This window comes from Narcine bancroftii, chromosome 7, assembly GCF_036971445.1.
Source record: "Narcine bancroftii isolate sNarBan1 chromosome 7, sNarBan1.hap1, whole genome shotgun sequence".
Taxonomy (NCBI): Eukaryota; Metazoa; Chordata; class Chondrichthyes; order Torpediniformes; family Narcinidae; genus Narcine; species Narcine bancroftii.
This window is the reverse complement of record NC_091475.1, coordinates 168,796,408-168,808,053: the sequence shown is the minus strand read 5'-3', so window position 1 is coordinate 168,808,053 and position 11,646 is coordinate 168,796,408.

The following is an 11,646-nucleotide window of genomic DNA, read 5'->3' as shown; positions in this document are numbered from 1 at the left end:
CGCGCCCTCTAGGAAGAGACGCAATGGTCCAGTTTGCCACAACTCTGCTCGCAGTGCTGTGTGCCCGTGGTTCCTTGTGCAGGTGAGTGAGTGACCCAGCTTGCACCTCTACGCATCCGCTCGGCGAGCCACACTGGCAACTGTTAGCAAAACCGTGCTATGCGGCCGCTCGGCCCGCTACACGGTCGCTCGGCCCGCTACATAGGCAAAAAAACTCAAAAGTCTGTCAGTTTGCCAATCCTGCAACACACCATCTCAAGCAACTGGTAAGTTCATTTATCTGGCATCTACCAATCCCCATAGGTGCTGGATATCATGAGTTTTACTGTATTCATTTTGGAATGTTTTAGAAATCTTTTTTGACTGTATTTTAGAATAATATTGGAAAAGTATTATAAAACATGCAATATTTACAATTAGAAATCAATGCAAAATTATTATCTCAAGACCAGAGTAAGTTGTATTGATGTCTGAACAGTTGATTCAGTTAATATGTACATGGATTGAACATAGAACACTTGTCATGGCAATAGACCTCTACACCTGTTAGTAAGTTGAACTTACTAACAAAATCACCTCACACGGGTGTTTGCAGACCAATATTGTCAGATATAAATCATCATAATAAATGACAAATAGTGTAGTGAACATATATTTTGCTTGTAAGCTTTCATGGTTTTGCTCATTGTTCATAGTCCAGACTCCCAAACTAGACACTCTATTCTCTGCCGAGGAAGAGATTAACAAGCAGACAGAGGAAAAGACCTTTGGAAATGCCTGGTGCATGACCATTGAAAGTGGAGGAGAAATATTTAGGATAAATATCGATGACAGTGAAATCATACATTGAAAGTGCACAAACTACTCTCCTACCCTTTCATCCAGTCACCTCCTCTATGGAAGATCAATGTTTACCACATTGGTTTCATCAGTCAACTCAGTACCCACAAAAGAAATTCTTTCAGGGCTATCTTGGAAGAGGAGAAAGAATTTTACAATCTTTAAGTTGACGTTTCCTTACAGTGCTGAATCAGGCTGACTCGCAAGCAAAGATCCCATCAGAAATTTTTGGGTGCCAGTGGTTTGTCTCAGATTTTCCTTTCCACATGCTCAGCCAGGTTGCGGATATCAGAGACAAGCTTTAAGTCAGATGCTGGTGCACCTGACCTTCCACGCTGGCCCTTGGCTTTAAGAATGGGGATGGCAGGTGTATATTTAGTGACCCCATCCCCCCCCTCCGCCCTTGAATGGGATCAAGGAACCTGTGTAAAAAGGAAAGTGAAACTATCTTACTTTATTTTGTTTTAATTATTGATTGGTGTTTATATTAAACTTCATGTTTTAATTTTTTAAATAATTTTCCTGATTTACTTATAGTTAACTAAATAATAAGAATGATAAGGGGAGTCTAAAGGTAGAATGCATAGGATTTGGACTCAAAGAGAAAAATTTAAAAGAGGCCTAAAAGGGCAATTTTTTCCAACCAAAGAGTTGTGAATCTGTGGAATTTGTCACCACAGGAGGTTGTAGAGCCAGAGCATTTAAGGCAGATAGTGGGGCTGATTGGGAGAATGATTGAATGGCTGGGCAGACTCGAGGGGCTAAATGGCCTATTTTGGCTCTGACATTTTATGGTCTTAGAGGTGTCTGGAACAGGCTGCTAGATGAAACTGCAGATTCAGGTACAATATAACATTTAAAACACTTTTATTCTTATGGAGAAATGCAGGCAATGAGCCTAACTGAACTTGGTCGGCATGGACGAGTTGGCAAAAAGGGCTGTTTCTGTGATGTACCACCCTATGGCTCTCTGACTCTGTAAATAGATGTTAACCAACTCTGACCATCAGACAAATTCAAAACCAGTTCAAAGGTCCTTTAACTAGCCCATCTATCAAAGGCTGTATAGATATTCTAAAAACGTGTCCAAGCGCTGCATTTGCTGAGACTTAAGTCAGCTCACAGAGCCTGCTCTGCCTCCCTGCTGTGGAGAATTTATCTGTAAAGAAAGGTCTGGGCAGGTGGGGATAACATGAGGTGTCCCATCAGTGTGTTTCAGCCCCACTGAGCAGATTATCAAACTGGAAACCCAGTTAGTTACTTATGTGAAACAATTAAAGTCCTTTATAACATTGCTTTAATTTGTACCTGAGCAGCAAGCTGAAATTTGCTGCCATTAAAAGAATGTATTAGAAATGAAATAACTATCCATGAACCTAAGACCAAGAATTTGGAAATAATTCCAGTGACCAAAAGCCATGATAATACCAGTATGATGGACGTTATTACATAAATGGAGGAAAATGTAGTTAATTGCTATAATCTAAACCACTCAGAGAATTTGTTTTAAAGCTGTATTTGTTGCTATGTCACAAGGTTAGGAAGGAGGAAATATGATGGCCAAATTGCCCCAAAAAGCTGCAGGGAACTTCTGAAAGAACACATGTAGAAAGTACAATCATAAATCTTTTAATTATACATGCATTATCTAATACAGTAGAATCCCCATTAGAAAGATCTTTGGTGCACCTTCCTCATGTTGATGGCCTTGCTCACCTCTATTCAAGTGTCTCGGTCAGGCCTTCAGCAATTGACAATTGACAATCCGCCTCACCTCCATGCAATTGTGAGCATTGAAGGGCATTGCTAGTTCAGCAGGGCAAACCTGCACATGTCCAGCACTCCCCCATGGGGTCCATCTGTCCAGGCTTATCTGAATATTTATTTATTTGCTCAAATTTTTTTTTTTTTTGCTGGTTGTTTGAGTTTCCGGTTGATTGAATTCTGGATAATGGGGATTTTACTGTATTTGGTTCAATGACTACCATCAGGTGGTTTGCCAAGAGCAGGGGTTTGAAGATGGGAGTAAATTATGTGGTATGTAACATCAAAGAAATTAGACAATGACTCCTTCATATTGAGACCATATAACCGTTTACAGCACAGAAACAGGCCATGTCGGCCCTTCAAGTCCATACCGGTTCACTTGAACAACTCCGCTAGCTCCTCCGTAAACTCCTGAGGAAGTAGAGGCTTTCTTCATGATGCCATCGGTGTGTTGGTTCCAGGAAAGATCTTCCGAGATAGTGACTCCCAAGAACCTACATTTGCTCATCCTCTATTGATGACAATAAAACAATCAAGTCATCTCCAATATAGAAAAACAGGGGAAATATGACAATTTATAATTCTTCTGTAACCTGCAAATGAAAGCACTGGGAACAAGACCAGCTACAGCTGACTTCAAACCTTGTAAATAATTGAACTTTTTACAAAAAAATCACTCCGTAATCATGTTCACAATTGAGATAGGTATCACCACACTGCACCTTAGAAAAAAAAATCAGCCTTAAATGATTAAAGACAGGTGTAGTTCAAGGGAGTTGAAATTTTAACTTTATAGGTATAGATAACATAATCAGAGTGATATTTGAAGGTTTAATTTTATTTTATCTCAGTTCCCATTACTTTGACATGGGATTTAACAAGGTGGTAATTTTTTGCACTTAGAATATAAATTTAGACAATTATGTGTGACTGCAGAAGAGAATAAATTCATTCTGTTATACTCAATACATTGAATTATTACATAGTGTAACTGTAAAAGATAACACTTGCACTTTCCTTCCAACAGTAGAATGAAGTCAAGGTGATTCAAATGAGTTCTTAGTCTCTGGGTAGCAGATAATGAGATAATGCCTCACCTTGACATTGCCAGTATTATATGACAAATTACCTTGTTGAATGAAGAGACAGGTATAATCCCAAACAAGTATCATCGATATTAACTGCTCACTTTCACAATGCAATGAGCTCACTCTTGAAAATCTTGCAACTTCATTGAATTTTTTTTCAGCTATGTACAAGATGTAATATTGGTTGTGAACAATTGTTACTTTAAAGCTGTCACTCCCACCTTGTTCACTCGACTGATGGATAATGGGTTTGGCCTGTGAGGAGAAATTGAATTAGGCCTGTTTTCCTTAGAATTTGGAAGAATGAGATGAGATTTCTTTGAAACTTACAAGAATCTTAAAGAGGTTTGATGTAGTGAGGATACTTCTCTGGCTGAGGAGAAACCAGGGCCCATGGTTTCAAAATAAGGTCTATGCCATTTAACACTGAGATGAGGATAGTGGTTTGGTTTTGTCAAGTTATCTAATCCTATTCCTATTTCAGTTGTTCTTCTATCCTTAAGGAATGTGACATGGGTCTTTGAGCTGCAGTAATGTTTATAGAAAGATCCAGGGGCAGTCTGTGAGTACTTTCCTTATGAAGGGCCTTGCCCTTGAGTGCATGCATTTGACAAGCTGATCAAGCAGATAGGACCAAGAGTTGATGTGACAGCTGATGGTTGCACCTAGATTGTTTTTGCATGTCAAATATCAGCCATGCTTGGTCCAGCAAATTGCTGCAAAGGTGGAGATGGGAGTTGTGTGTGAACTTAATGAGCAGGACCAGGCTTGTATCTCCTTAATCAATCATTCTCAAGGATTTAGAAATTAACAGTGCCAATTGAGATGAATTAAATTTCAAATCGGAGGGAGATGCAGAGAGAGAGAGAGAGAGAGACATAAAGAGGATGAGAGAAAAAGCAACAAAGAAAAATGTAAAGAATACAATTTTAACATTTTAATTTTGATTTCATTCTCCAAGTAAAGCTTGAAAGAATTAGAACTGATGCTTTTAATTAATCTTCAGTTCCATTGTGGTTCATCAGCAGTGATTAATACTGTATATCACATAATTAAAAGGAAATGTAGGTTGCAATATGTTTTATCTTTTTGGAGCAAATTTACTTTGCAATTATCATATTCTTCTTTGGCTTGGCTTCGCGGACGAAGATTTATGGAGGGGTATGTCCATGTCTGCTGCAGGCCTGCTGGTGACTGACAAGTCCGATGTGGGACAGGCAGGCACGGTTGCAGCGGTTGCAAGGGAAAATTGGTTGGTTGGGGTTGGGTGTTGGGTTTTTCCTGCTTTGTCTTTTGTCAGTGAGGTGGGCTCTGGGGTCTTCTTCAAAGGAGGTTGCTGCCCGCCAAACTGTGAGGCGCCAAGATGCACGGTTGGAGGCGATATCAGCCCACTGGCGGTGGTCAATGTAGCAGGCACCAAGAGATTTCTTTAAGCAGTCCTTGTACCTCTTCTTTGGTGCACCTCTGTCTTGGTGGCCAGTGGAGAGCTCGCCACAGAACACGATCCTGGGAAGACGATGGTCCTCCATTCTGGAGACATGACCCACCCAGCGCAGTTGGGTCTTCAGCAGCATGGATTCGATGCTTGCGGACTCTGCCAGCTCGAGTACTTCGATGCTGGTGATACACTTCTGGAATATCAGACAGTGTATGGAGAATCAAACAAGATGCTGGTTTTGTGAATTGATTGGTTCAACTCCAATAGCATCTCAACGAGCAACTTTTTAATCTCTGGGGTTAATTGCACATCTGTCTTGCTTGGAATTTCTGCAGCATTTACATTTAAACAACAGTGGGCACTATAACCCTCAGCATAATTTTAACAGCCATTTTTTCCAACTATAATTGTAGTGTTGCAATTCCAGTTAAGGAGCAATTACCTGGCTTCCAGGACCATTGAAAATGGATAGAATTACTTTGTGAAAGAAAGAAGAAAACTGATACATTAATTACAAGTTAAGAAGACAAATAAAGAAAGTAAGAAAACTCTGAAACAGTGAAAATACAGGAAATAAAATAAAGCAGAAATAATTGTAAATGCCTAATTGTAATTTTCTGTTTTAGATCATTAACTGTATCATTGTAAAGCTATTCTGATTCATGAATTGACTTGTTACATGGCATTAATGTAAGCTGGAATCCAAATAAAATTGTGCCATTCAGAGAAATTGTCTGAGGCTGTAGATCAGTGGTTCTCAACCTTTTTCCACTCACATACTACTTTAAGTATTGCCTATGCCATAGGTGCTCTGTGATTAGTAAGGGATTGCTTAAGGTGGTATGTGGGTGGAAAGAAAAAGTTTGAAAACCATATTTTAATCACACCTGATGACTTGTTATGTGCACTGTTTCATAACTCCAAAGGAAATGGGCCAATGACAATTTTTCTCAAGCAAAATATTTCAGTAACAATTAGATCTAGAGCATTGATTCTCAACCTTCTCTTCCCACCCACATACCACCTTAAGCAATCCCTTGTAAATCATAGAACACTGATGGCATAGGAGTTAAAGTGGTGTGAGTGGAAAGAAAAAGGTTGAGAAGCACTGCTGTAGATGTTCTAGGGGTAATATATGCAGATGTCTTCCATTCACAGAATGTCTGATTGTGTAAATGGGTAATACAAATACATTCACCCCAATTTACAATTCTTTTATTACCATTGATTTCAATGGAAATAAAGTGGGATGTAGCATAATCTGCTGATTCATTATACCCACGTACATTGTACACATCTATCCCTCGTAAATCTAAGTAGAAATTCAACTATCTCTAGTTCATCCACAAGGGCCAAGATAGACAGGATGAAAGTTTCACTTTGTCTCGAAAACCAAATTGCACCGAATTGAAAAATTTCAGAAGAATACAACTTTCTACTGCTATTATATTGTGTGTTTAACAGGAATCACTGAGGCTGAATGTCTCTCGTGCTCTTGTACCCTTCCTTACTCTCCTTCACTGAGGAACCATTTATGGGTTACTGTATGATCTAAAATAGAAGTGAATTCAGACAGGGTCTGGCTTAGCAAACTGATTAATATTATTACAGTGATTAACATTTAACAATTTAATCCAAGTCTGATCACAGAAAGGTGCTAAGAAAATAAATCAATCATCGGAAAAAGTTAAAAATAAGGCACAAACTCTTGCTAGTTAACTTTTAATTATGGTTAGCATTGTGTGGGTGGACATCTGAATTTTATACAAATCTGAATGGATGATCGTTTATCCAAGTATTTCAATGATTTCACAATGGTTTGGAACCAGACAGATTATTGATAATTATATTTGCAACAAGATCAGCATCTTGGTTAGATGAATTTAGACCATAGCTCCCTAAAATTGACCAGCAGACAACTTTGGATATCAATTGAAATGCATTATTTTTCATACTAGTGATTTGCCTTGGGTAGAATTTATACAATTATTTATATAGCTGATGGGTTAAGATTTTCCCCTGTACACTTCATTTCATCCATTAAGCATTATTAACATGCAGAGCCACATAAGCTGCTTCTTCATTGTTTATCAGACTGAATATGTGGGTCTTCTGTGCACAAGCAGCGATGGTCAGTCTTTGGTGCATTACCACACTCACATGTTAGAATGTCTTCTGAACCATTCTCTTTATGTGGTGCACTACTACTGCCAGCTCATTCATCCCTCATGTCTTCCAGAGAAATAGGACTTATGATTGCTTAGAATTCAGTCTCATCTCATTTCTTATAGTTCTTCAACTGTACATAGGCTTTTACTCCTTGATCCATAACATTGTAAAAGTACCTGTGCTTTGTGTCTGAGTGAATTTCTGTGCCTGACTTGCTTGGAAAGGTTGCTCCAAAATTTCATGCATTGAGCATGACTGAGAGGTATGTGTATGTAACTTTTTGGCTAGCAAGGTGGTGCTTCTGATGGTATTAGAGGCATGAAGATGGGAGCATGATTGTTCTCATTGCTAAGATCATTGCCTTCACTTGGAGTCTCTTGTCAGTCGGTAGCTGATCAATTATAGTGTACAAAACTGCTTTCACCAACCCAAGCTCTGGATCAGAGCTTTACCTTCAGAAGATGTGCAAAGAAAACATTCAAAAAGGTCAATATTTCTGTAGGTTGTAAAGTGACTTGTCGGGACCACTAATGGAGCCAATCTCACCTGTTGAACACACTATCAAGGTCACTCATTTTTCTTTGAAAATCAAGGTTAATATTTGGAATGTTAAAGATTAAAACTCTTCAATATCAATCATTGTTCCTGCATGATCTCTTGCTCTGCTTGAATCTTGCATGAATGCAAAGAGAATCCATGTTCTTTGTTCTTTTGGACAAAATGGCAAGACTCATATTGTTGAAATCTTAAATTGTTGAAAAGTCATTTCCAATGCTATCTCAACAGAAGCAACTGAAAACAATCATAAATCCTGCACATCTTGGCTCTTTGGTGCTTTCAGGTAAACCTAGTGGTCTTTTGGCTTTCTGCCTTTCAATCCAGGATGAGTGAGATCCAAATTTTTTAACCAGGACTGATGTGCTACCTCTTGCGCTACTTCAAGGTTTCTGCAAGTAATATTAACCTATATCTTAAATTATCTCTAACCCCGAGAGTTAATCTCTCCGGGCCAGAGAACACAAGAAATGATAATAGAGAGAGCAAGCACTAGTTCACTTTTTCTCTGCTTGGTATTGCTTGGTGGCTGCAGAGATACGAAAAGCAATAGTTGGATTACCTGCTTAGAGTATCAACTTCAAAAGATAATTTTTTTCTCATTTTGACTATTTGCTTAAACTGTCAAGTCTTTCTCTTTAGCTGGTGCTCAAATGCCAGCTCTCTTGCATCGTTCTTTCAAGTTGAATGCAAGCTTCCCCAAAGAAAAAATGTATTTGAGCAGCAGTTACAGGCTGTGTTGCTTTACAAATATTTAATGATACTCCTCACTGCTCCTGGAATTCCCACCAAGGGAATAAGTTTTCAACATGCATTCATGCCATCACTATTTAATGATAGCCCTCTATGTGCTATTGTCACTAGTGTTTACTTAGCACTCAGGTGGACATTTTAGACCTGTAAATGGATCCGAAGTATTCACGGCTTACCGTTTAAATATTAATTCCAACTTAGAATCATAAAATCATAGAGTTATGCAGGTCCTTCAGCCTATCAACTTTTTTTGTCCATCTACACTAAGACTTTATCTTTCCCTGCCTTGCCAATTGAAATGTCTGTCTAAATGTCTCTTAACTGTATCTGGTTGCACCTCCTCCTCTGAAAGGGCATTCCAGATATTAACTCTGTAATAAAAATATCTGCTAGATCCCCTTAGAAATTCTTCCTTACCTTTAAATAGTGCCCTGTTTTTGACGCCCCTACTATTAGAAAAAATATTAAAATTTTCTAAACTTTATAAGCATCTCATTATCTTACACTTTTATCTGTTCGCTCCTCAGCTTTCTTTGCTCCATCCTTTGGATTGCAGATTTATTGTCAGAGCACATACATGACATCATGTACAACCCTGACATTCTTTCTTCTTTTGGTTGAAGCAAGATTACCGCTTATTGGTAGTGCAAAAATAAAAAAAAATGCTAATATGGACAAAATGGGATCATCGGGCACATGCGGGCGTGGAGGGTTAGTTCTTCACTGTTACTGTCATCAAATCAGGTGTAGAAGGCATTGAGTTCCTCTGGGAGCGAAACTTTGTCGTCCACTACTGCTTCTTATTTAGTTTTGTAGCAGATTATGACATTTAGGCCCTGCCACAGCTGTCAGGTGTCCCTCGTTGTTTCCATTTTCATTTGAAATCTCCACTTTGCAAGGAGATAGCTTTTATTTTTAAAATATTTCTTATTGAATTTAATATATAAACTTGCATACAAAATTAAATGAGATATATCACCAGTCATCTCATATACATGTAAAGAAAATCAGAAAGAATAACAGCTTTAGCCAGTTGTCTATTCATATGAACATTAAAGCAATTAACATTCATAATGTACATAATTAAACCCATTTATCAAATTATTTTAGTTAAGAAAAAGAAACCTATAAAACTAATCTACCCCCTCTCTCTAATCAAGGTTACCATTAATTATACAAAAGGAAGTTTGGAATGAGATAGTGACCTCCAGACATTGGACAGCGAATTCCCGGACTCTTCTTCCAATCAAAATAGTATTCCAAAAATCGGCTCCACATCTTTGCAAACTGAAATTATCTATCTTTAATATTGTACCTATTTTTCTCCAAGCTTAAGTAAGACATTACATCATGTAAGCACTGTGTATGTGTAGGTGAAGAAGCAAACTTCCATTTCAGTACAAATTGCTCATCTGGCCATCAGTGTTAGTAAAAGCTAAAACTTTTTCCAGAGTTGTAGACAGATCTTTATCTGGCTCATGTGAAAAACCAAACAGACCAATTAAATATTTTGATTTTAAAAATCATGGATAAAATTTGGAAAATGTCTTTCCAAAAACTCTCTAAATTTGGCCATACCCAAAATGTGTGGCTTAGTGAAGCTTCAAAAATTTTGCATTTCAAATATAGTGGATGAATCTCTCCATAAAAATGAGTTAGTTTAAGTTTAGACATGTGTATTCTATGAACCACATTAAATTACAAAAGGCAATGCCTTTCACAAAATGAAGAATCATTAATCAAGCTAAAAGTGGAGTACCAGACCTCGTCTGAAAAGGTATATTCAAATCTCATTCCAAATCATTCTTAATCCCAGCTATTGAGGCTGATCGTAAATCCAATAATTCATTGTAAATAAATTATATTAATTCATCTTGGAAAAAAATTGTACGTTAGGAAATGAATCAAGAATATTAGTGTCTGAAATTTGAGGAAAATCAGAAAGCTTAGATTGAACAAAATGTCTAATTTGTAAATATCTAAAAAATGTCTGTTGGAAAGATTAAATTTGGTAGATAATTGTTCAAAGGAAGCAAAGTTACCTCGAATAAAAAGATAGCTTTTTACAAGTCATATTTGCTCCTTCTATATTGATCTCCAGACTTAAATGACTGTGATTTGTCTCTCAGCAGGTTCTGGATTTTGTTGTTCATCCAGGGCTTCCAGTTGGGGAAAAACCTGAACAATTTGGATTGGAGGGTTGCTAACTAGACACAATTTTTTTAAGAACAGAGGGGGAAAGGAATCAGGGTATTGGAGATCACTGAGCCTGTCTTCAGTGATGGGGAAATTACAGGAGTCAATTATTTAAGATCTGATTGCTGAGCATTTGGAGAGTAGTGACACAATTAGTCCAAATTGGTAGGGATTAATGAAATTGTAATTATACCTGACAAATCTGCTAGAGTATTTTGAGGATGTAACCAGTTGATGTAGTGCATTTGTACTTTTAAAAGGATTTTGATATAGTCCTGCATAAGAGATTGATCTGCAGAATTAGAGAACATGGCAATACAGGCACTCCCTGGGTTATAAACAAGTTCTGTTACCGAGGTCTGTCTTAAATACAAATTCAAGTTAAAGTCAGAACAAGATCATACAGTCCTTATTTAGCATCAGTTAGCATCAGATTTATGCTTCAGAGGTATGGTTACTCTGTTATTCTGCATGTATAATACAGTAGTTTCAGAGCTTTTCCCCAGGTTTATTAGGACTTTTGCCATGTGAAACCTGGAGGTGGAATCAGCTGCAAAGAAGTATCTGTTCATTGCTAGCTTCCTTTAACCTAAGGAGACAGTAAAGAGTCACCAAACTGTTAGTTCATGAGCCACTTGTAAACTAGATGAAATAGGAGTATACAGTACTGTACAGTGCGATGTTCCAACCTGTATTTTTCAATTTTGAATCTTCTGTGCTGCTATATGCAGTACGCTATTCTCTCATGATGCTGGGCAATGGCAGTATCATGCAGGAGTATACCGTCACGCGATGCTGACTTGACCACGCTTGAAACGGAAGTTGATAGCCTTCTATTTC